This window comes from Felis catus, chromosome B4 (assembly GCF_018350175.1).
Source record: "Felis catus isolate Fca126 chromosome B4, F.catus_Fca126_mat1.0, whole genome shotgun sequence".
NCBI lineage: Eukaryota > Metazoa > Chordata > Mammalia > Carnivora > Felidae > Felis > Felis catus.
Window position 1 is genome coordinate 57628040 of NC_058374.1, and position 22058 is coordinate 57650097.

Sequence of the window (22058 nt, forward strand, 5' to 3'; positions counted from 1 at the left end):
TATATATATATATGTAAGTATATATAAGTATATATATATATATGTAAGTATATATAAGTATATACATATATATGTAAGTATATATAAGTATACACATATATATGTGTGTATATATATATATATATATATATATATATATGTAAATTTGTTAGGTATTGCCCAATTCCTGTTCAAAGGATTTGTACCAACTTTTATTTCTATTAGCACGGTATGAGAATAAAGGCTGTGTTTTTATCTCTGCCTCCAAATCATCTTAGGACAGATGCTGAGCAGCATTTGAGTGCTTGATTCAGGTTTACTTCTTCTGACTATAGATATTATCTAACCATGGTGCTAAAACTCAAAGAAAAGGTTTACATAACTGTAAAGGAAGAAGAACAGAAAAAACAAGGAGCTGGAAAATCACTCTTTAAAAAAAATAGTTGCCTTTGATCACAACAGCTCAGGATGGAAATATATAGCTTAGCATCTTCACTTCGAAAGTTCAAAACACCAAGATTTTATAGTAATTTTCCCATGGCCGAGATTAAGTCCTGCATCCTTTATGTCCCCGAGCACCATACCAATATTACAATTGGCACACAGTACTGCAGTTATCTGCTTAAATGTTTGTCTTATGTTAGACTTTTTAGTTTTGAAATAGAAATGATATATTGATCAACACATTTATCTCAACTCCTGGCACAATCTTCAACATATAACATTCCTGATGAAATTTTCTTAAAAGACCATTAAAATAAAAAGAAACATTTCTTGAGTCCTTCCTCTGTGCCATATACCATCCGACATGTTTTACGTGTATTGTCGCATTTCATCCTGGTAACAATCATACAAAGTTGGTTTTACTATTAACCCCATTTTACAGATGAGAAAACAAAGACTTAGAGAGGACACATAACTTGTCTAAGGGGATGTATTATGGGGGAAAAAACCCTTAGGATTTGAGTAGGATTTGAACTGAGGTCGGTCTCATTCGAAAGCACATGCTGCTTACCTTTACCCCTGATTGCGGTTGGAAATAGAAGCCTTCCTGATGCCCCTTATATCACACTTACATAGGCAAGTTTTATTCTGCCTACTCTAAGGCCAGGACCAATTCTGTGTTACAGATTTCAGGCCAGCATGTCACTATCAAGATGGAAAGGAAAAGTGGTGGTTTCAATGGTTTCCAAATAGACTCTGAAAAAGCTTTCGGAGATTTTTACCTTTTGGCAAACAAAGCTTTGGCTCCTCTGATACATGCACACATTTATTATACCCTTGTGACTGTGGTTTATGTACAAGCATCTTATTTAAAAGAGTTTTTAAAAGACTGAAATGTGATTTCCTTTCTGACAGCAAAGGAAAAATAAAAAGATGTTCTTTGCCCTCCTGTTCTAATCTGTATTTGGAAGTCAAGTCTGCAGTTCCCAGAACTCTATCACCAGCTTGTTACATTTCCATAAATCTGTCTAAGAATACAACACTGTTCACCCAAAAAAAATGTAACATAAACTGTAAAACACATGCACATGATACCTGAATCCAATTCGCCCTCATTTTGTATATAAGTGAAAATAAAGCAATGCTTTAACTCTTAGAAATGACAATATCACATTATTTAGATAAGTGCCACCAAATCATTATTGAAATTCTGATAGCATTTGCCTTACTGGTAAAAGAAAATTACCTGTAATGCATAGTTTAAATAATTACTTTTAAACAAAAGCTTCTTTTCTGCATTGCTTATTTATCTTTTGAGACCAACTCAGCGGGGCTATGTATTTTATTAAAATTGCCTTCAGACTGCTAATGGCAGGGCGTCTGTTAGCACAGGAAAAGTGATGGCAGTTTGACTCCTATTCCTAATATTGGGAGTTAGTCCAGACACTTAAGAGCCAGAACTCTGCTGTGCATTTGACTATGTTATCAACACTTTACTTGCTAATGATACTAGTGACAGCATTTCAATATGATGGGTCAGACTTAAATAGGAAAGCTTATAATTGTGCTTACAGAACCAATGAAACTCCCTGGCTACCCCCCCTCCCCCCGCCTCCCCAAAATCCCTTTTATCAGCAGATCAGCTGGTGTTAAGCTTCAAGACTGGGAATTATTTGGTAAGCTTCTGCTCAATGTTTTTTTTTTTCCTTCTCCACTTCCCACCTTGAATGGGGAGCCTCCATCAGCACCTGATATCTACCCGTTCAGAAAATGACAACTGAAAGCCTTCCTGTGGTGCAACCGTGTGCCAACTACCCAGCAGAAGGTCACACTGATGACTCCCCTGTGGCTTTTATTTTCCCCAGGGAAATCCACAGCCAGGGCTGACTGCTGCCAAATATGCTGAGTGCCACAAACCAGCAGTGCTAAGAACCCCCTATCCTTCTTGATGGGAAGCAGTAAGCAACTGTGCCGAACACCTGTGTCAGCTCCTGTTCCTGGGGACACCCCAGGCAAGCACTCATTCAGCATTCAGGGATAGGGCTCCCCTCCTCTTACTGGCACTTCTGTCCAAAAACTTCTCAGTAGTCATATGATAATAGTTATGTTTGTCAGATCTCTATAACATCAGCGTGTTTAACTACCGTTAAGGAGGGTGACTTAAATAATTCGTGAGTTAAATATTTTACTCTCAGTGTCTACAGGGAATCAGTACAATGAATGTGTTTCCTGTTATTGTAAAAGTAAAAACAACATTCTCCATCACTTCCTTTTATAGTTACTCCAACCAACTTGAGGAAGAGGAGACAGTTTGAGCTGTGGAAGGCATGCTTCCATAGATAGACAATATCTAAATCAGTCTTTTTCCTGTAAGTGACGGAGAATAATATGCTCAGTTCAACCAGTGAAGATTCTAGTCAAGTATGGGATGGAGAAAAAGGCAATAAAATTAAAACAGTACCTGCCACAGTTAAGACTCAGTAAGAATATATGAATGAATGAATGAATGAATGAATGAATGAATGAATTAATCAATCAGTGAATGAATCAATGAACAAATTAAAACTGAATGACACTTAAATAATTTCAATACTTAAAAAAGATTCCATAATTTAGAAATGATTATATTTTAATGAGACAATAAAGCCTGCATTTAGTGCTTACTATTTGCAGATCACTCAGGCAGGGCTTCTGCAGACATTAAAAATAAATAAATGAATAAATAGGGGCGCCTGGGTGGTTCAGTAAGTTGAGCACCCGACTTCAGGTCAGGTTACGATCTCATGGTTTATGAGTTTGAGCCCTGCGTCAGGGTCTGTGCTGACAGCTCAGATCCTGGAGCCTGCTTTAGATGCTCTCTCTCTCTCTCTCTCTCTCTCTCTCTCTCTCTCTCTCTCTGTCCCTCCCACTGTCTCTGTCTCTCTTTCTCTCAAAAATAAATAAGCATTTAAAAAAAGTTTAAGTAAAAATAAATAAATAAACAAACAAACCAAAGCCAACTTCAGAACCACACAGCTGCTCAAGCAGCAGAACTACAATTCAAATTTCAGAATTTCTTTTATTTTGACTCTTCCATTTGATTTTCTTCAAAATTCCACATGGCATTAAGACTCTTAGTCTTTCAGGGTATTCCTCAGCCTGGATTGCCCTTCTTCTGCTAAAGAGGACACTTTTGCTGTCAAGTTTAAATTCACGTAGCTTCATTTTCAACTCTCCTGCCACATTCCAGAAGAGACATGGATACCTCCTGAATATATCAGCACTGGCAACTCAAATGTAAAGATTCTCAAATCAGTTGGTGTCTCTTCACTAATAAAAATATAAATAAGTAAAAACGGGTAGCCTTTTCTGATTTCCCACATCCATGACTTGCAAAGCTTTCATTTCAGTTACTCAAGGTTTAAAATCATCCCTTATTTTTCTCGTAAGTCAAAGTCTATTGATTCCATCTTTGAATTTCTGCTTATTACTGTCCCTAAGTGTTTTTATCTCGGTCCTGACTTTCTGGATCTCGTCTGATTATTGCATTGGTCTCCTCTCTTCCCCTTGTAACCTCTCCTCTTTCAGTCAACCTCATACTACTATCCTATTAGTTAATTAATCCAAGCACAGACCTAATCATCATCCACATTTTCTAAACAAACAAAACTTTTCAATAACTTCCTAGGTCCTGTTGAATTAAAAGTCAAATCACCAAAGAGTCAAAGTCCTCTTCAGAGAGTTTGAATTATAAAGTCTCTTTATGTTGTAAAGAGCTCAACATATCTTCATAGTCACTATTGCCTTTTGTATACCCTGTGCCACATCCAAACTCACCCAAGTCCAAAGAGAGACTTCAGAGACCAGGACCTTAAATATATACTAGGCAATCCCCCACCACCACCCCCCTACCTCTGTGTCTAATATCTCTGCTAAGAAAATCACATGCATCCTTTAAGACAAGTACTGGCTTGCCTAAGAAGCTTTCTCTTTTCTATGAACCCTCAAATAATGTTACACTGTAGCTCTTGCTAGTCTATAATACATTTTATCTTGCATTATAATATTTGGTTTTGGATCTTCAAACTAAGTTTATTTAACACATGCTATAAGCAAAGTACTTTGAAAGGTGTATTTGGGTTACAGTGGAGAACAAAACAGATTAATTCCCATCAAAAAGCAGGGAAGAGTCTTTCAAGGAACAAAAAAGTGTGATGGGAGAGAAGGGAAATCTCCTGCACTCGCTGTGGCAGAAAAGAACCTGAGCCACCCACCGTAGGCTCAAGGATAACTGTCAAGTGTGCATGTGAAGTTGAGGTAGGCATGCCCTCTCCCCTGAAACAGAATTCAGAGAATAATTTCTTTCTCATTTAATCATAAAAGTGATTTTTATTCTTATGATTAAAAAGGAAAGCATTTTGAATAAATAAAAATTTTCAAATATATACATTTATTTGTTGCATGAATATTCTGATAGCCAATAACGGAATCTAAGCTTAGATATAAGCTTATAGTTTTCAATTCATTTATTAATGTATTCATTTAAAAATTTAAAAAATTTATGGTAAATTATTTGGAAACTGCTGCCACAAGACTGATAATAGAAGGCAACTGTTAAATTTATTTTTTAATGCTCACTTTGATTCTTTCACATGATAGCAATGAGAATTTAAGAAACAACTCTTCCAAGTATCAATAATATCTACTCAAAGTGATTTTTATGAAAATAAATATGGAGATTTTTCTTTGTTATTTATATGAAATAATCTCCCTTATTTTCTCATTTATATTAAAAATGGTCACTTCTAGTGTAGGTGACTCTTAATTCAACCAACTTTTATTCACCACCTAGTATGTACACACTGGCTTAACAAATGTAAAGGAACTCTAGAGGTAACAGTAATAGTATGCTTCTCCCTTTGGGAAAAGCAGTGTTGATCATTTCTAGGCAAACATGTTAAAGATCCCAAGTCAGCTGTAAGTTTCAGAGCTGGTTCCAGAACTCATGCTCTCTAATTCCTACTAATTACTCCATGTTTCCTCCTTATAAATAGTCTAATAGATCATGTGATAATTATAATAAAGCCATGACATAATTTCAAGCATCTTCCCTTACAAATAGAAGATAAAATTCATGACTTGTTGTGGACTCGTACAAGGCTATGTAGTTTTGGTTGAAATTATAAATGACAAACAAATGGGAAAATCAGTATGCAAAGGAACAATCAGACGCACATCATTTTTAAATATTACATATCATTGTCATTAATGTCCCTATTATAAAACAATAAGTTATTATACACTGCCAAAAAACATGATTCAAATTCAAAAGAATTATGCAAATTAAGGACACGGAAAAGAAAAATGAGAGCTGCACTATTTAACATTAGCTCCTGGAACACAATCATCCGTCAATATCCTGATCAGATAATGTTGCCCTGATCATTGTTAATTTAAGTCTATTTTCATTCATAATTTATATTCCGTGTCAAGAGAAATCTTTTAAATGCTTTACATACCCCGTAAGTCTGAGTGATCCGTAAAACACGCGAGCCATATGATGCCCTCTTACTGGCTAAAATCACTCTAATGATTCCCATCTCACTCAGAAGGATAGGCAAGGTCCTGCCACGGTCTACCAGGACTATACAATAGACTCCACAGGAGTCTCCATAGGAGACTATACAATAGACTCCTTCCCATTTTCATGTCTTACTTGTCCACTACTTAATCTTTTCCTGTCACGTTGCCTTTCTCGACAATCTTTCAACATAGCAAGTTTAAGGAGTATCTCTTCACCCGTGTATATCAAAATGGTTCCCTCTCTCCATTTACATTTGTGCTTCAGTTTCTCCTTAGCAGAAAGACTTTCCTCACACACATATCTTTTAATTTTTTTTAATGTTTATTTATTTTTGAGACAGAGAGAGACAGAGCATGAGTGGGGGAGGGTCAGAGAGAGAAGGAGACACAGAATTTGAAGCAGGCTCCAGGCTCTGAGCTGTCAGCACAGAGCCCGACGTGGGGCTCGAACTCACGGACCGTGAGATCATAACCTGAGCCAAAGTCGGAAGCTTAACCAACTAAGCCACCCAGGCGCCCCTCCTCACACACATATCTGAAATAGTCTCCCATCATTCTGTTTACTCTGCTTTATTTACTTCTTAGTATGCACCCCCATTAACATATACAGTTGACTCTTGAACAACATGCGTTTGAACTGCATGGGTCCACTTATATGTGGATTTTTTATAGCACAGGACTGTATATGTATTTTCTCTTCCTTATGATTTTCTGAATAACATTTTCTTTTCCCTACCTTACTTTATTGTACAGTATAAAATACATATAACTTACAAAATATGTGTTAATCAATTGCTTATGGTATTGGTAAGGCTTCTGGTCCATAGTAGACCAATAGTAGTTAACTTTTTGGAGAATCAAAAATTAAACACAGATTTTCAACTGCATGGGAGATGAGCACTCCAAACCCCCACACTGTTCAAGGATCAACAGTACATTAAAATCTTCACGTAATGTTATCCTCCACTAGAATAAAAGCTTCAGGAGCATGAGAACTTCTGTTGCATGAATTAAAGAATGAATGAATAATCACCCTTCCATTTCATCCAGCCAAATAGGAAACGTCTCCAGAGAAACAACAGTTAAAAAGGAAAACAAAAACTTAAAGTTCTTGATATTTTTCAAATATCAGTATAATCCAAAGTCAAGTATTAGTATCAATTATGTTTTATATAAACTATACATTGGTGGAGATGGCAAATGATGATACTTGTCACGTGTGTGCACAAAGTTGTGCACAGAATTGTAAGTATTCCATAACCTGCAAGTCAGCATAATGCAGTAGGCCTGCATCATATCAAGAAACACTGATTTACTTCTGTTATGATTTCATATGACACTGGGTAGCAATTTAAGTTTGTAAAATAGGTAAATTGGAGTGGATTCTATCTCCCAAGACTATGGGATCTGTAAGATACTTGTTTCTCCTTCTTGATTTTGCTTCCAAGCATGCAAAACTCAACAACTATATTCAATTTAAGGTCAATACTTATATATTAGCTGGATGCCAAGAAAACCTACCACTTTTGGCTCAATTTATTTCTTTTCAAGGTTTAGTTGAACACTGTTTGCCAACTGAAAATTTGGTCTACCAACAGTAAACTCGTTATGAAAGTATTGCCCAAAAGGAAACCTCAAAGCTGCAAGAATCAGTGCAGGCATACTTACAAATCCAGTCAGTTAGACATATCATTCTAAATACATCTCTTTGTAGAACTCTTACCTACTTAAGCTAAGAACAGAAGCTTGAGCATATTTATTGTACCCAGTTATACGTGAAATTATCTCTCCTTTAAGCTGGAGGGTAGTGTTCTCTCAATACATAACAATAGTAATCTGTCTGGTCCCTAATGCTAATGCTAAGAAATAACAAAATCCCTGAATCGTCCTGGCAGAAGAATTCTGAGCTTAGTTCCTTCCTGAAACGCCTTTTTACTAGAAGAATTGCGATCAGACTGAAGGACAGAAGCATTTGTCCCTCTGTGTGATGAAAACTGAAAATCTCAGGGAAAGTTGTATCGTAACAGACCTGGATTTGAAGGAGCTAAGTTAAACTCTGGGAGAGCTTGGAAGTGATAGACAGAGGTAAAGGCTCTCCAAGCTTCCATAAATAATTAAGCAATTGTACTGAGAGATGTAATCACTATTTAAGACAACAGGGAGACTCCTCTGAAGCAGGAGATGACCACAAAGCCATTAGTTACTCATGGGGACATTCAGGGCAATGGAGACCCCAAATGGCAGCATGGCTCCAGCTTACTGAGGAATATGATTAACACTAAACGTTCTACAATGGTGACAATGTTCATAGTAGACCCTTTGACTATTGGGATCTTTCTATTTACAGAGAAATTGTATTTTAATTAACCTTCATTTTACACATGGTAGTCAACTTTCAGTAGTTCAAATTAGTGCAAGCAAACAGATTGACTTTAAAGTGTCAAGAGCTTTCAGAGGTGGGCCCAAGCCCAGAGAATATAGCAGAAAAGAAAGGAAACTTGACTTCAATGATGCCAGTGTTATTACAATAACTTAATGTTACTACAATTGCTTAATAACATTTTATGTTTAAAGTTCTGATTTTGGAAAAGTTATCAGGAAATCTTCATTTAAAAACAGTTTATATGAGAATAAGAGAAACCAGGGTATCTATATAACTTATTAGGTAAGAGACTTCCTTCTATTCCTGAATATTTATTTGAATTATTATTTTTTAATCTTCAAATCCAAAAAAAAGAATACCCAAATGCCAGACTTTTTACATAAAGGTGTTAGTCATGATTTGCAAAACTGAGAATATACCAAGTAAGCATATTCAAGAAAAAAACAAGTGGCAAGAGACTTGAGAACTCTAGAATTGATGGCAAAAGAATGAACAGCAAATGATAATGCAAGCGTCCTGACCTGCTGAGCCTCCCAGGCCAATTTCTCCTACTCCTGATGTCCTTCTTGATGTTATCTATTTCTTGCAATGCTAAAAAAAAAAAAAAAAAAGGAAAGTAGTGAGAAATCAAAGTAATTCCAAAATACTCAGGTGAACAAATCAAACATCATAAAGAGAGTAAACAAACTTTCTACTACAAAACTTTGAAAGAAATATTAAATAATTTCATCATAGTAACTTTTTCTAGATCAGATTCATAGCCACACAAAATGTCAGACTTACAAGACATTGCAGTTAGTGGCTGATGAATGAATAATGAATGAACAGCTAAAAAACAAATTTTATAAGTGACAGTCAAGATATAATGACAATTGAAATGTAAAAATGTGGACCAGTTATTTTAGAGCTATATTAATTAAATAGCTTTTAAAATTCTTCATATTATAGGGGCACCTGGGTGGCTCAGTCAGTTAAGTGTCTGACTCTTGATTCTGGCTCTGGTCATGAACTCCCTGTTGTGAGATTGAGCCCCATGTCAGGCTCTGTGCTCAGCACGGAGCCTGCTTAAGATTCTCTCTCTCTCCCTCTTCCTATGCCCCTCTACCACTCATGTGCATGCACACATCATCTCTCTCTCAAAAAAAATTTTTTTTAATCTTTATATTATTAATTCAGTCATATAAACATATATATGAATATGTAATTCTGGGACTTGTTTTATAGAAAAAAAATTGTAACCTCCTTTATATTCATTGATGGTTAACTTAAAATATATTTATAATGTAACATTATTTATAGCTGAAATACTTTATGGAAAACATCCTAATGTGCTCTAAAATTTGTTAAATGTAAATTATTACTTATCAAAGCACAGTGCTATATTACACTAGGACACTAAGTTGTATAAGAATAAAAGTTTACAAACTTACTAGATAATTGCTAGATTAAAAACAACAAGAATAAAAACAGCAAAATAAAAACAGAAACTTTTATACCCAGTCACTCTTTCAGAGTCATACTCCAGTGTCATAATGACCAAGGTTTAATCATTGGTCCTATGACAGAAGAGCTGAATGTCTTTGGAAATTAATCTTACCCGTTGGAGGCTTATTTTCTTAATAAGAAACTATAAGAAACTATAAAATAGTTTCATTTCATTTTGTCATGAATCCAAAAATCTAAAACATATAACTATTTTATCATGATTTTATTATTTATTGATGTATGTAAAATAATTTGGTAAGGGTGAGTTCATCACTTATTCTACCTTTTCAAACTTTGGCCCCCAGAATGTTTAGTCATCATTTTGAAATGTTTAAACATTAATGATTTTTGTGATATTACTATATGATTACTAAATTGTACAAACATAAATTATATAAAGTTTCTGCCCTAAGATGGTGGAGTTACCTGTATCATCAACCAGATTATGTGGTCAGTATTCTGTGTGTGTGTGTGTGTGTGTGTGTGTGTGAGACAGAGAGAGAGAGAGAGAACACATGAGTGAGTGGGGGAGGGTTGGAGAGGGGCAGAAGGAGAGGGAGACAGAGAATCCCAAGCAGGATCCATGCCCAGCACGGAATCTGACACAGAGCTTGATTTTATGACTGTGAGATCATGACCTGAGCCAAAATCAAGTGTCAGACACTTAACTGACTGAGCCTTCCAGGTGCTCCATGTGGTCAGTATTTTAAAAAGACTTAAAAGTGATACTTTTAGGATGACAGATTTACACTTCTAGAATATTAGTCTAAAATACTGTAACCAGAGATTTGGAGGTGATCTAGGGCCAGATTACCCGTATAACTTTTGATTATTAGTTTATACAAAACTTTTTATTTTTAAAAGCCTCCATTATGGGTGATTTCAGGCATACCTAAATTCTTTTAAAGTATATAGAAGAGTGAAAAGGAATTATTCACCAAGACCCAATGGGATTTACCCTCGGAATATAAAATTGGTTTAACATCTAAATAGCAAACAATGTAACACACCATACTAATAAAATAAAAACTCATACAATTATTCAATAGGTCTGAAAAATACTTGACAGAATCCAATACCTTTTCATGATAAAAACACTCAACAAACTAGCAATAGAAGAGAACTTCCTTTAACCTAATAAAAGAGCATCTACAGAAACCCACAACTATCATACTTAATGATAAAAGGCTGACTGCTCTCTCCCCAGATCAGGTATAAAACAAGGATGTCCACTCATACCACTTGTATTCAACATGGTACTGGAGGTTACAGCCAGGTTTGTTAATAAAGAACAAGAAATAAAACACATCCATTGGGGCCCCTGAGTGGCTCAGTCAGTTGAGTGTCTGACTTCGGCTCAGGTCATGATCTCACGGTTCGTGAGTTCGAGCCCTGCGTCGGGCTCTGCGCTGACATCTCAGAGCCTGGAGCCTGCTTCAGATTCTGTGTCTCCCTCTCTCTCTGCTCCTCCCCTGCTCACACTCTGTCTCTCTCTCAAAAATGAATAAAGATTAAAAAAATTTTAAAGAAATAAAACACATCCAGATAGAAAAGGAAGAAGGAAAACCAGTTTTTTGTAGATAACATTATTTTTATTTAGAAAATCCCAAGGAATTCACTAAAAAGACTATTAGAAAAAATGAAAAAGTTCAGTAAGGTTGCAGGATATTTGATCAATCAATTAAATTTCTGTATACCAGCAATGAACATTCTGAAAATAAAATTAAGAAAACAGTTCTATTTACAACAGCATGGAAAAAATAAAAACACTTAAGTATAAATTTAGTAACAGAGGTGGAAGACTTGTACATTAAGAACCAAACACCACTAAAAAAGACATCCCACATTCATGGATCAGAAAACTTAATATCCTTAAAATGAAGATACTCTCCAAATTAATCTATAGATTCAACATAGCCCTATCAAAATTTCAGCTAGCTTTTTTTGATGGAAACTGATAAGCTGATCCTAAAATTCATATGGAACTCAAGGGATCTAGTATAGCTAAAACAATACCGAGAAAAAAAGTTGGAGAATATAAAGTTCTCAACTTCACAACTTAAGGCAAAGCTATAGTAATCAAGACAGTGTGGTACTGGCATGAGGATACAAATACATATCAATGGATGGCATGGAATTGAGAGTACAGAAATAAACCCAGACATTTATGGTCATTTGGTTTTTGACACACTTGCCAAGACCCTGGAGGAAAGAAATCTGGTCTGTTGTGAATAAAACTGTTCTCTGAATTTCTGTTCCCTGATTCCTGGCACAGAGCTTCAAAAACCTTTGGAATTCACCAAGTGATAGGCATGCCTTTGTTATGCTATACTTGCCTCATAACAGAGCCCCTAGATAGCTTCAGGATGGGAGAGGTTGTGGAAAAAGCAATCATGTGATTTGAGGACTGGAACTTTCAGGACCCCAGTACCCCAGACTCTGAGGAAAGGGGCTTGACATTGAGTTTAATCACATGGTCAATGATTTAATCAATCATGCCTATGTAATGAAACCTTAATGGAAGTTCTAAACAATGAGACTCAGAGAGCTTCCTGGTGAGCACTGATGTTTGGGAAGGTGGCATACCCTGACTCCCCAAAAACAGAACCTTCCAGACACATCCTGTGTATCTCTTCAACTAAGTTATTCATTTGAATCCTTTATAATAAAACAATCATAATACGTATAGCACTTCCCTGAGTTCTATGAGTCATGCTAGTGAATTACCGAAGCTAAAGGAGTATTGTGGGAACTCCCAAATTTGCAGCCAATTCTGGCAGGCAGAAGTGCCCATTGCCTGGGGACAGTACTTGCAGTTACTTTCTGAATAAGAGCAAACACTGGGGACCTTACACTTTAACTTCTGGGATCTGATGCTAACTGCAGACATTGTCAGATTGAATTGAATGATAGGACACCCAGTTAACATCTGAGAATTAGTATTGGAACATAATAATAGTCTTTTCAAAAAATGGTTGGGGGCAACTGGATATCTATACGCAAAAGAATAGAATAGAACCCCTACCTCAATCCCATGTAAAAAACTAACTCAAAATGGATCATATAACTAAACGTAAGAGTTAAAACTATAAACCCAAGCCATAAACTTGCCAAGCCATACCAAGTTTAAATACCACTAATAAAATAATAGGAAGATGTTCTACTTTTAAACTAGTCTTCAGAGATAGTCTTTCCACAGAGTTCCAAGTACTATAATACAATCCAAGTATAATTGTCACTTTATCAGGACTGATAGTGAAAGGAAAATATTTTTAATCCAAACTATGGTGATAGTTCAGAATACAATTTGTTAAAAGTTGGCATTCACATAGATACTTTAGTGATTTTAGAATTCTCGATTTAAGAATGACTATTAGGGGTGCCTGAATGGCTCAGCTGTCTGACTCTTGATTTCAGCTCAGGTCACGATCTCACAGTCTGTGAGTTCGAGCCTCTCATCAGGTGCCATGCTGACAGTGCTGAGCCCGCTTAAGATTCTGTGTGTGTGTCTCTCTATCCCTCCCCTACCTTCTTTCTCTCTCTCTCAAGATAAATAAATAAACTTAAAAAAGAATGACTGTTATAAAGTTTTAGCTGCCAAATGAAACAAGGTAAGTATATGAGAAAACATATACTTTAAAAATATTAAATTTCAGTGACATAAAATCGAAGTCTCCCAATACTATCTATTTAACTTTTAATTCTAATATGAATTCATTAAAAAAAATGGGAGCTACATTATTTTATGGGGCTGTCTCAAATTTACCCAATTTCATGATGGTAAAAGAGTTCTATGATTAAGCAGCTTGATCCATTCCAGTTATGTAACCTATAGCGGCTAATCTCTTTGTTTAATACATGTTGACTATTCAAGCATATTTTCTTCTATTGGAATTTAAATAAGTTCCATTCCATTCTCTAAAGTGCACTCATACACTGCTTTGGTTTAAGTTGGAGATTTGCTAAGTAACAACCATCATCTATCTATTCAACACTCATCTATTCAACAAAAAGTACCTGAGTACTTATCATAAGATACTGTATACGTTATAAGGTAGAATTCAGAGATAAAAACAACATGTGTTTTGGGATTATCCAGAATGGAGTATGAGTTCAGGCCTTGACTTATAGGTTGCAAGACCTTTCTGAACTTTAGTTTTCTCATATTCAAGGTGATAATTGAACTAATGTGTTTCCAGAGCCCCAAAGTAAACAGTAATTTCTCCTTTTTCTGCGTACTCTGAAGGCTAGGAAGATTAATCACACATGGATTCTGTACTTGAGAAGTTAACTCTACAATAGATATTATAATGTGTATAAATGAATTAAATAAGGTGAAAAATTATAAAGTAGGAATTTCCAGTGATAAAATAAGTGAGATGATCCATACCAGATAAACATAACATAGCATCACCATTATCACCAAATGGAAATAGAATTTATACAGTTGATTACCAAGCTAATTAAATAAGTATTAAGTAAAAAATAGATCAATCATCTTAGTTTGTTCCCAGGAAATTCTGAGTAATTGAAAGTTAAGTTGAACGTTATAGAAAAGATATTTACTTTTAAGTATCATTCCTTAAGATAACGAAAAACAAATACCACATCTACTCTATTGAAAATTTTGATAACTCAGGCTATCCTAGCTCCAGCACTTTTTTTTTTCCTGACCACTGGAAAGTTACTTTATGTCTTGGTTCCTTTACTTTCTCATCTTTTAAAGAAGAATTATAATAATGTATGCCTTATATGGTGTTAACAGTATTAAGTGAGTTAATGCAGGTCAAATTCAAGAGTGCCTGGTCCATTGAGTACCACTATTATTGTAGATAATCAATGTTATATCATCTTTTTACTCTTATTATAATCATTCATGCCATAGCAAAAAGGTACAGGTATTTTAATTACCATTCAATGGGAAGATGAAATGTCATAAGGGAAGATTACTTGTATATACATATTGGAAAAACTAGGGCTTTTTCTTTGAATCACTCATAATGGCAAGCAGAATGAAGTTCTATGATTGGATAGGACTCTATTGCGTACCATCGTCACAGGCAGAGAATGAAGAAGCAGTTCTCCCAAAGGAAAGGACTTGCATGGGTGGTGCTGCATGCTGAAATACGAAACAACAGTTGCCTACTTACATCCATCTACTATGTAAATAGAAATAGTCTTTGCTATAATTCAGATTTTTTTTAATTTATCTGAACTCAGAAGATATTAAAGAGGTGATTTACATAAAATTACAACTCTTTAATTAAAAAGTTCTTATAAGACTGAAGGGAGATTCCTCCCCCTCACCTTCCACATCTAATTAGCCATGGAATCATGCTCACCCCATCTCTTAAATATCTACAAAATCTGTCCTTTCCCCTCCATTTCAATAGCTATTGCCCTTCTCTACATTCTTATTCTTCTCTTACAGGACCATTATATGTTCCTTAGATGTTCTCCTTGCTCCAGTCCCAAGCTCTACACATGGGACAACTTGACCATGTTATGCAATTCTTCTTTATCTACTCTCCCTCAAGACTCAACCCAGGAGCACCTGGGTGGCTTAGTCGGTTATGCCTTTTGTGAGATAGAGCCCAGTGTTCGGCTCTGTGCTGATAGCCAAAACGTGACAATGCTAATTTTAGAATTACAGGAATTTCTTACTTTTATCTTTTGCTAATCTACATTTTCTAAACATTTCACAAATAATTAACTTTTATAATAGCATAAAGTTATTAAATACAATAACAAAAATTTCATACAAATTGTATATTGCTATTTAAGTGGGGGAAGGATTTTTATAAAGGTTCTCAGTTGGTACTTAGTGACCTCATAATAACCTGATGCCCTCTGGGGTACCGTATCCAGGTCCATTTCCTGTGCAGTAGCCAAAAGTCTTTCAAAAAACCGTTTGTATCAGGGCACGTAGATGGCTCAGTCAATTAAGCATCCAACTCTCGATTTTGGCTCAGGTTATGATTTCACGGTTAGTGAGTTTGAGCCCCATGTCCGCTTTGGCACTAGCAATGCAGAACCTGCTTGGGATATTCTCTCTCTCTCTCTCTCTCTCTCTCTGTCTCTCCCCGCCCCCCTGCTTGTGTGTTCGCTCTCTCTCTCTCTCAAAATAAATAAATAACCTTTAAAAATTAAATAAATAAAATAAACAAAAAAACCCATTTATTCTTTTATTATTTATTAGATACCTTATCTATACCACTTTCTTACTTCACAGCCACCTATGAAGTGTGCATTCTTAATACTTAACAAATGAGAATACGGAGGTGAGCTTAAGTGTCCACGGTTACATGGTCAGCATGGAGCAGAACTGATCCTTGAACCCAAGACAGCCTGCATCATAATCCATTTTATTTCCAACAGGCCACATAGACCTCTTCAAAATATACCTGTTTATATATCAATTCCCCACTTTATTTTCTTTTCAAGTGTTTGCTAATATATTTTAACTTGATAAGTGTCTTGTAACACACGTAGTACATGATGCCAAATGTCATATGATCGCCACTAAGCCAATGGTTCCTCTCTCTTTCTTCCTCTCTCTCACTGTGGGATTGTAGGTGATCATCTCCCATGTTCAAATGCTCCTTCTCTGGCCATGGTGTTTGGCAGAAATCAGTGATTTTTCAGAACGTTGGAAGGTGCCCACAACTCTCACTAGTGAATTTTTTGTCACTTCAAAGCACCTATGGACAGTCCTTTGCTTTTCCACACAAGAGTAAGCTTAGGAATGCTTTGCTTCGTTCTAGGTCAGGCTGCCTGCAGGTATAGACCTTTTCCTCTGCTGCCTTACTGCCAACTTCATTAAATACAGTATATGACAAGAGTTCATTAATACCATACTGTAATCAACATCTGTGTGAGCGTACACAATGGCCCCCATGCAGAAAAAGATTCCATTGAGTCAATAGATAGCAGTAATTCCATTAGTGATAGTGAAAGTCATCCTACACAGTAACCCTCCTCTTTCTTGTCTGTCTTATACCACCCACAAGGTTTTCAGAGGTAAGTGCAGGTTAAGTTATTTTTCTTTATATTTTCTATTTTATTACTCTGTATCATATTACAGTATTGTAATCATTTTATATGAATATTTTTTGGTTGTGGAATGAATCATCTGAGGTTCCATCATTTCTTATGAGGAAATTTGCTTTGATGTACAAGTGCTTTGGATTACATGCATGTTTCCAGAACAAATTATGCTCACAAACCAAGGTTTTACTGTATATCAAACAAAATAATTATTACTAGTGTAGAAATGAATTAGTCAGGTTACAGTGGGAAATATACAATAATTGGAGGCCTCCCCCTGCCACCTGTCAGTACCCCCTTCTTCCTTTTATTTCCTGCATAGCACTTACCATCTCTAAAACTAGTTTTGTTACATGCCCTTACCTATTTTCTCCATTGCTTTACCTCTAGCACCTAGAAGAGTACCTGATTTAAATTGGAGTTTAATACTTAGTGGATGAATAAATACATGTATTCATGAGAACAGGTGAAAACTCCTCTCTTTACTAAGCTATGTGTATCTTGACTAATCTACTAGCCCCTCAGCTTTTAAATTTTCATTTCTTTAATGCAATACTGCCTAAGGTTTTTATGAGTTTAAATTCTTTCATTCAATAACTCTTTGAGCACCTACTATGTACCAGATAGTCTAAGCTACGTGATAATAACAGCAAACAAAACAACAGACAAAAATCTCTCATGTAAGATACTGTAAGATATAGTCTGGTAAGTGAAGAAAGACCAGAATATAACAAAATATGTTGGATAGTGATCAGTATTTCAGTGGCAAAATAGCTTGTGGTTAGGAATCTGAAAAGATACTCTACAACTGGGTAACTGAGAAAGAAGACATTTGAATAAGGAGGTGAAGGAGTAAGACTAGTATATTGGGGGAAGAACTTTTCAGGTGGTGGGAATAGCATGCCAGCGTGACTGTATTTTCAGAGTGGCTGTAATGCAGTGAATGAATGAGAGTTAACAGGGAATGAGATCAGATAAGTGAGGGAGGGAGAAGGAAGGATTGTGTAATGCCTTGTAGGCCATTGTAATACTACTGGCTTATATTCTCAGAAAAATTAGCAGCCATTGAAGGGGTTTGAGCAAAAGTGGAATTTTCTGTGGGTAACTCCTCCTTGTCCTGACCATCAAACCCATGGTAGGTCATTTTGCATCTCTAAATGCCAGTAATAATCCCCAGACCCTTTAACAACTAAAATGACACCACTTATTTTCAAAGCTATGTTATAAATAGAGTGAAGGTAGGTCTGAAGAGTCTATTTTAATATTCCAGGCAACAGTTTGTGTTATCTTGAGCCAGAATGGTAGTGGTCAATTCAGAATGTATATTTTTGCAGAAAGGATTTGCCAGTGAATTAATTGGATATGGATGTGAGTGAAAGCTAGAAGTCAAGGATGACTCCTAGGTGTTTGGAATGAGCAAATAGGATGGAGTTGCTATTCACTGAAACTGTGAAGACTGAATAGGGATGAAGCAGATTTGGTGAAGAAAGCAGGAATTCAGTCAAGACTCATTAGGAACTACTATCTAAAAACATGTATCTATGTTTAATGTAAGAATTTTGTAAAATGAGGTAATGGGTACTATTTCTAAACTGATGGATTTTGTTAGAGTGCTTTTTATGAAGGGATAGAGTTTACAGAAATAAATAGTAGATAAACAAATAATTACTAGTAACTAATCGTAATGTATGAACCAGCTTAAGCAATCAGATTATATCAAGAAAAGTTTGTGTTTTATGTTTTTTAAATATCATCCAAAGGAATGAGTCTAATTGTGGAATTTCAAATGAGAAATGGTATGTTAGGCGGCAGGCTTTTAATGCTGTTAAAATCCCACCAGGCCCATATTACTTGGAGTAGATGTCCTACAGTGAGATTAGGCTCAGCCTTGGAAAAACAGTGGGGGCACAACAGCCCTGAACCTCACTCATTGACTAATAAGTACCCAACGCTGTAGAGTCAACAGTCAATATGTGCAAAGTTTTCTACATCCATGGTCAAGTTAAGGATCTCAGAGGAAAAGCTGTATCTGGACATGGTTTAGAGATTCTTTAGCAACTGAATTTAGTTGTTCCTCCATAGACAGAAGAAATTATCTGAATCAACACAATGAGCTATTTGACACAACACAAAATTTAGAGTTGGCAAGAGGAAGTATCCAATTGCATGACTGCTAGAACTCTTCCCTAGTGATAGCAATCTACCTGCTCATAAGAGTAGAAAAGTTGCATTTTGAACAGCAGTGCTCATCATATAAACATGAAGTTTCTCTCCAAATGTGTCGTTGAATAGCCGAATGTATATGGTCAGAAACTTTTCATTCTTTTCAGAATTCTATCACATTTATGAACATTTTACCTCAATATTTTCTATTAACATCCCCTATGATTTGACAACAAGGGAGGTATTTGCATTCAAAAAGAAGTCCTTGCACTCACACATATACACACGAGCACTCTGCTTCCTTCAGAACATGTCATCTTTTTCCAGAAGGACTGGGCCCATTGATACCCACCCTCTTCCACTCTACAACATCTGTGGAAGGGAGGTGGATGCAATGCTTCACTCAAAATGCATCTCCAATCACCAGTTAGCTAAAGAAGTTACAAGGCTCAGGCGAAGGTGGTCACTTGCCCTGAAGTGGGAAGGAATGTGATAAGGAAGTGCAAGTGGCAGACAGATGTCCCATGGGCTTCACATTGTTGTTTCACAGAAGGACATACTGTGTCATAATGAATTACCGCTAATTTGAGCCAGCAGTACTGTTAGATTGAGGCTGGCAACCCAGTATGACAAACAGTGCCTGCAAGTTCACCTAATGAGGGGACAGGACTGCTCCATAGCACTGCTTCACTCAATTAGTGGACAAGGCTTTTAATGCCGCTCTGCACAACTAAAGCAATTTTGATTACTTAGAGCTAAGTCTCCATTTAGAATGTTTCGGAAGCTGAAACAGGGTTTCTTTCTTTCTGGTTTTTTTTTCCTTTAATATAATTTATCTTGAGAGTATATGAATGGTAATAAGCTATTTGAAAGCCAATCACATTATTTCCTATTTTTCCCTAAGTAATATTGAAATACATTTTTTTAAAGTTCAAATGATAGAATTTACTCTAGCAAATGAAATGTAAATAAGATAGCAAATGATTAAGGATATGCTGAGGGTATGTGTGTATATGTGCGCGTGTGTGTGCACGTGTCTGTGTGTGTGTGTGTGTGTGTGTGTGTGTGCGCGCGCGTGCGCGCATGCGGGCACTATGTGTGTCTCTCCGTGCCAGAATTACAGTTGGTGAATTTCATTTCATCAGCCAACATTATCAGGAGGGTTGCATATTTATTCTATATATCCACATTTAAAAAAAAATTCCAGATCTTGCCTTCTTTGGCTGGGAGCACTTATATTTCATAGCTTTTGATATGGGGAACTGACGTCTCTACTTGGTTATTTTTTTTCACTATGTCACTGCATGATGAAAAGCACTGATATGTGGAACGATACAACTTTCTTTAATATCATGATCACTGACTTAAAACTAAACAGAGGATATTTAGGCTTCATACATTCCTTTCATTCTCATTAGAAACACACAGGGTGCTCACTCTATACATCACTACAGTCATCTGGCTTTCTACCTATACACTATGTTTAATTCTCAGACTGCTTGAACTTGGTGAAACTCTATGAAATTTTGCCTATTTAAGGACAAGGTCATTGAGTAAAAGGAATTACTCAAGTGCTAGACACAAAACAGGTGCCAATACATTTTTATTAAACTGAATACAAATTCCACACCAATAAAGAAGTAAACCTCATGATTCACATGCCCTTCTTCCTTTGCTTCCCTCAGGTGAACAGCGACATCAGGATCAAAAGATGAGAATATGACCCCATAGGTTACTTTATCCATCATCAAAGTCATGGGTTCTCCCCCCACAAAAAAAAAATTGCCTCAAGAAGGCCCAATACACACCAATTTTTAAATAATGTACATCTCCCATCTTTGTTTTATAAAAGAGGTATACGACCATGCTGAAGCAGTGATCCGGAGCAGAAGTTAGGAAGAAGTTTAAAATATTAACATTTTGGGTCGGGGTGCCTGGGTGGCTCAGTCGGTTAAGCGTCCGACTTCGGCTCAGGTCATGATCTTGCAGTCCATGAGTTCGAGCCCCGCACAGGGCCCTGTGCTGACAGCTCAGAGCCTGGAGCCTGCTTCAGATTCTGTGTCTCCCCCTCTCTCTCTGTCCTTACCCTGCTCATGCTCTGTCTGTCTCAAAGATAAAAAAAATATTAAAAATATTTAAAAAAAAATAAAATATTAACATTTTGGGGCACTGGGTAATTAACCATTATTGAGCCTTAGTTTCCTTTTTCCTTTCCATACTCATGTTTCATTTTCTTAAAATAATTTTACTAATGACTAGTCTCTTGCCTCCAGAAGGTTAACCCCAAAAGCATGTTACACTTTCAGGGAGATAGTTATGTATTAGCAGAAAATGGTACATATTGGCATTTTCTAGTAAATAAAAAGAAAAAAAAAAACAATGTGGCTCAGGAAGCAAGTAATATTTCCTATAATGTATGTTTTTTAATAATTGTAAAGACTTAGAAACTGGCAAAGAATATGCACTGATTCTGTATCCTCCTCTCCTGAGAATACACGATATAAAATCACATCATTGGCTCAAATTATTGCCAAAATGAAAAAACTATTAATAGTTTCATTTATTTTCCTCTCTTGTCAAAAGGACTACTAGCATGGGAGAGGAAGAAGCGATTACTGGTAGTGGAGAAATGCAAGAAAATAATAATTAAGGAATAAATTTAGTGGGAAAGAAAAGAAATAAATAAATTTAATGGGAGAGTACCAGTAATAGATACAAAGCAATAGGTATCAATCTCATGATTTCCCTTCATTGCCTTGTACCAACAATAATCATCATTCAGCTTTCCATCAATGTTAGTATCAAATATTACAGATATTTTCCCATTCCCATCCCATATATGGTACTTGAATTTTCCAAAAGTCAAAACTATATATAAAGGTAACTCTGAGGACTTACTTCCATCCCCATCCCTTCTGTTCATTCCCATCCACACGTTATATGTAATTATTTTTATTAATTCTAGCTTATCCCTCCTGTATTTTGGGTAACAATA

The 22058-nt window shown here is 36.0% G+C and overlaps 1 protein-coding gene across 23 annotated transcripts in view; it reads right to left on the minus strand.

Annotated features, from left to right (window-relative positions):
* The window catches only part of SOX5 (SRY-box transcription factor 5), a 1017940-nt gene that overhangs the window by 666249 nt on the left and 329633 nt on the right, over positions 1 to 22058 (minus strand). For 21 of the 23 annotated variants that reach the window (XM_045062619.1, XM_045062611.1, XM_045062623.1 and 18 more), the window contains one exon: positions 8890 to 8959. The gene's annotated coding sequence lies outside the window, so the exon portion shown is untranslated. Of the gene's footprint in view, positions 1 to 8889; positions 8960 to 14902; positions 14973 to 22058 lie in introns of all 23 variants that reach the window. The other 2 variants (XM_045062622.1, XM_045062629.1) reach the window with 1 other exon arrangement.